Source organism: Vanessa tameamea, chromosome 21 (assembly GCF_037043105.1).
Source record: "Vanessa tameamea isolate UH-Manoa-2023 chromosome 21, ilVanTame1 primary haplotype, whole genome shotgun sequence".
Classification (NCBI taxonomy): domain Eukaryota; kingdom Metazoa; phylum Arthropoda; class Insecta; order Lepidoptera; family Nymphalidae; genus Vanessa; species Vanessa tameamea.
Window position 1 is genome coordinate 2,825,237 of NC_087329.1, and position 5,214 is coordinate 2,830,450.

At 29.2% G+C, this 5,214-nt stretch overlaps 1 protein-coding gene across 1 annotated transcript in view; it reads left to right on the forward strand.

Moving 5' to 3' along the window:
• Positions 1 to 5,214, forward strand: part of LOC113402369 (RNA-binding protein 12) — a 188,265-nt gene that overhangs the window by 45,056 nt on the left and 137,995 nt on the right. The gene's annotated exons all lie outside the window — the stretch shown is intronic.

Below are 5,214 nucleotides of genomic sequence, written 5' to 3' on the forward strand. Positions count from 1 at the left end.
TCGATTAAAATGCCAATCATTAAATTCACTTAACAAAAAAACTCCTTAGGTTTACATCTCGATGTCGTACACCCACGAATTACAGCCATAAGGCATAAAGACACAAAATTAAATAAAACCTGTAACAGAGTAAATTATCGGCTCTATAAAAATAAAACACAATGTTAATATTGTAATGCTTTTTTATATTTTCATTCAACTTTTTGGTCGCTTACAAAAGATAATTGTGCATAAAGAAGCTCACCCATATTTTCTAATCACACACCACTGTACAACACAAAATATAACGTACAAATACAGAATACTCTATAATTACAAGTGAATTAACGCACATATAATTTTAAGTGTGTTTCTCGTTGCTACCTGTTACTAATTATTATTTAATTATTATTACTAATATTATGAGAAGGCAATGCAATTCCACATATAGATCTCCGATATGAAATAAATATAGGTTTAAGGTATACTATAGAAGTGTATTAGGCTTATCTAGGATTTGGTTTCAATCTCTGAGGCCTGGCAGGGCTTTCTATTCAAAAGTAACTCAAAAGTTCTGACTGAATTTTATTATTTTATCAAAACCGGGTCATTCATCGCTTCAAGATCTATAATAATATGTTTGCGACAACTCGACGGATCTGAAAAAAAAAACGCGTAATTTTTTTCGGTCATCGTCCATTTGCCAAGGCTCTCATCGATCGACCCCACAAGTTCATCTAAAGAAAGAGCCTGTTAAATGTTTAATCGAAACGAAAGACTCCAAATATCGAGTTTAATGTCGGCTGTACACTCGCGCGAGTAATCGAGGATGACCGTGTACACTCTCGTTTATTAGGTACGGTTGTACACACCGAAAGGATGGACGTGTTACAATTTAAGGCAGCTGTTATCCTATATTATGCTCACGGTGCTTCAAAATAGAACGCGGTAAGCCCAGAAGTACAGTGATACACTCACGTTGCCTTTCGAATGCAAGCGAGGCCCTTTGAATCGCGCACAAAATACTGACTCGGTACAAAGTGCAGACGAGGCGAAGCCATGCAAAGAGTCGAATGACTCACAGTGCCTCGAGGAGAGTGTACAGCCGGCATAAACGTATGAAAACAAAAGCACTATTTTGTGCAGAATATTGAAGAAGCGTTTACATAGTATAAAAGGAGAAAGAGATCAACAACCCTTAAAATCATCACCATTCACTTAAATTTTAACCTCGATTCAATATTTATATTTTAAGCTCGTAACATCAAAAATTGTTATGAACATTCCTTGAACAAATATAAACATCATAATAACCATACGATCGATAATCGAATATCAAATATAATTTTCTTGTTCTTTTATATAATATAATAATATTTATAGTCTGTAGTGCAATAAAAGTTGCATTCCCAAATATCGTAATTTTTTTGGCAACAAAGGACGTTGGCAACACTAGCAATGTTACAGTATTTTTTTTTTATTTATAACCTACCCTAAACTGTCAAGAAATTTTAATACAATGTCTTGCAATTAGAGATTTTCGGTGAGCATTTGTAAACACAGATATTGCCCGCAATATAGATTTTTTCACACGACACAATTGTAAACATTTTGCAGCACCAATATTTTAAATATTTAAAAGTATACATTTAAAAAAAGAATCGAATGTTCTAATTTAATTTATATTTGATTTTCGATTGTCAAATCGTAAAAAAATTATCCACCAAGATTGTTCAAGCTTTTTTATTAAAACAAACAGGCCATTATTATGATAATTAACTTTAAAATCTTTCTAAAGGACGTTTTTAATCGAAAATCTCTTTATTTAACATTTAAAATAAATACTGTTACGCAATATTGAGCCTTACAGCTATAACGTTAATTACTAAATCGCAATAACCAGATACAAAAAGGCACAAAAAGTCGGATAACCCTGACTGTATTCAATGTATTTTAAATTCAATCAAGTACCACGACATTAAAATTTATTAAGTTTTTACTTTACTTATACATGATATATTAAATTATTTATCATTCAAAATATTAAGTAATTTTCACAACATATAAATAAAAATAAAATTTATTGCATTATAATAGGAATACTTTTCTCTAAATGTGAACAATATAACTTAAAAAAAAAAATTATCTCTCGTTTATATACTCTTAAAAAACTTAAATATAAATGTTAGTAACAAATAAAAAAAATCTCTATAAAAGGCACAAAAATGTCTGCGTGCTGCTTTGTAAAGAAAACGGTACAGATTATATAACATTATACATAATTATTAGTACAATTTTGTTCTAATTTCAAACATAATAGGAATTCTTAAAAAAATAAAGAGAGAAAAATAAAATAAAATGATTCGTTTTATAAAAACTATTTGCGACTACATAACGAAACATTGCTATCAAAGGCATATAGAAAATTCTAGCTAAATTTTAATCATTCACAACTAAGAGACATTTAAATCACATTATAGGCCTATATTAATATAAAAATAACATTTTTTCTGAATGCCAAGGACACAATGTACACTATAACAATTTATAATCTACGAAAGCGTCATTGGGTGTTTCATTTGCGTAACCTACAAAATGTGCAATCATTTACAATTACATAATGTCAAATGATATGGTTATTTTTGGTATTGAATTATCTAATATTATCACCATACCACAAAACTGTGCAGTCTAGCCGTAACACTCGCGTGACGTACTTCTCAACAAAACAAGCTAACAACATTACCAAATTGCTTATATGTACTGTAGAGGTAAGAAGGAAGTTAGTTGACACATGTTGCTGAAAAACATGTATAGCCTATTCCAATGGAAGTAGGAAAAAAGATAAACAGAACTTAGATTTAAGTATTTCATACGATGTGCTAATACCTTAGCTATCTTGTGCACTACTAAGAGTTTATGATTAATATATATTTATTTATAATACAACACTATTTCACTTAACTAAATATTTCCACTTTAATTTTACTTTCAAAATTCCGATAACAATTTCGTCGACGTTCAAAAACGACATTTTTTCGCAAATCCATAGTGAATATCATAGATTAATCAAGCTCTCAATATCGCGTCAATTTGCTGTCAAATGTTGTTTATTTGACTTTTTTCCTGTTCCATTCCTACCAGGAATAGAGTATAACGATATGTTTGAAAAAAGTTTCCATAAACTGCCAAATTGTCGCTACTGTAGCTAGAAGGTATACTTCAAATTAACATATAGGTATTTATTATTGCGAATTTGAAAATAGCGCGATTTAAAGGCGGATAGCTAATTTTCTGACATTCATTCCGTTTCACTGTACCGAATATTAGGGCTTTGCTTCAAATTTCGCCTTCTAGGTCCAGCAGCGACATTTAATAACTTTAACTTCTTACCCCTACACTTCATGTTAACTGATAACAATATCACACAGATAAAAAAGATATGTATAAAAAACGAATTACAAACTTTATGTCAGTTATAAAATGTATTCATTATTTATTTCACTTAAAAACTTATGTTTATCAACATAAGTAATCTTTTACTTATGTTGATAAACATTTTTATAACTGTATATATATTTTTTTATGTCATATAGCCACGCGAGTTTTTACGCTATTATAACTATATTAAACAAAGTATATTAGCCTATCTAATTAATATTAGAATAACAATTTTTTTTGTAAAATAAGTATATCAGCTAAGTAGGGTTTCTCGATTACAAATTCGAAGTAAGCAATTTAACTATCTGTGTTTAAATTTTGATTTACCAAGCATCGTTTCTCTAGCAAATATTTTATTTAACGCTATTCAAAATTTCTACCGTAAATTAGGGTCTTAATTATCACGTTATGAGTAAAATTAGTAGTTATTCATTAATATTTTTGTTCGTAATTTTATATATTTATGCGCTGACGCATCGTTCATTCTATTGAGTTGAAACTTTGTAGTTTTTGCACCATAAATGTACAACAGATTGCTTTAGTTTCATAACAGATATATATCAAACAAATATATTTAAAAAAAAATCTAAAATGCATGTTATTTATAAGATAGTTTTAGAATACGAATTAAATGAAAGTTTATCAATGGATACAGGGCATCCTCTGTCCACAAAAAAGCAATAATTTGTTTTTATAAGAGGAAATAGAATACTTTATCGTTCAATACAATTGACCGTTGACAAAACACCACGATGTTACTCTCATTGCTCAATGGTTGAATATTAAGCGACGAGTTGTTAACCTTGAGCGAATATGGTTAGTTGAGTTTCCATTATAAAACTCCTTTGATCATAAGTGGGATCTACCATGGTGTTACTTTAAGTACAATACGCATATTAAATATATATTAATTATTTTGTGTACAGTACTTTTCGTTATCACACAAGGCTGCTCTTTCATTAGTAGCTTATTATAGAGAATGTCCTCTTATTCAACGTATATTGTATCTAGATTATTCACAGCCAAGATTTAAGTTTATTAATTAATATTAAATAATCAGTTAAGTTTTTACTTTGTATACTAAAATATATTTTAAACGCGGATGCGGTAAGTGGTTAAAAGGTACAATGATGATTGTAATCAGACTGGATTTACACTATACACCAGGGCTAGTGCCCGAGGCGGAGACAAAATTGGGAGGAGAATGAGAAAAAGAAAAAAAAGTCTTATCTTCCAAATTGTGAATTAAAAAAAAAAACATTAAACATTTTATGTAAAATTTCGATTATCTAGGCATTTTTATTTGGCCAGGGAATGCGCCAATTATGTATCCGGGAATATAACATCATATATAAAGGCGTAGACAAGACAATTCAGGGCCGCTTTCTCTTCTGTATGACAATCTATTTCATATTGTTTTGGTAACTGTTTATAATTCGTGCTATCAATATAGAAAATGAAAATAAGAACCGAAAAAAATATAATCGAAATATGCAAAGTCATGGTATTAACATAAATTAATGTTTTTTAGTTTGTATTTTTTGCCTGACTCATCTATTTATCTAATACAGTTTAAACATGACTGTGGACACCTGTGTGATATCTGACATAGTGTTATCAGTGAACAATAGATAACGAATCGAATTAAATAATTATAAAAATGATTTAACAAGAATAATACTTATTTAAAAAAAAAATTGAATAAATTATATGTCAAAATACTTTTTTTTTCCTTACTCATATTAATAGCGATTAATTTATTATTATTGACGTTGTAAATGTGTTGCCACTTCG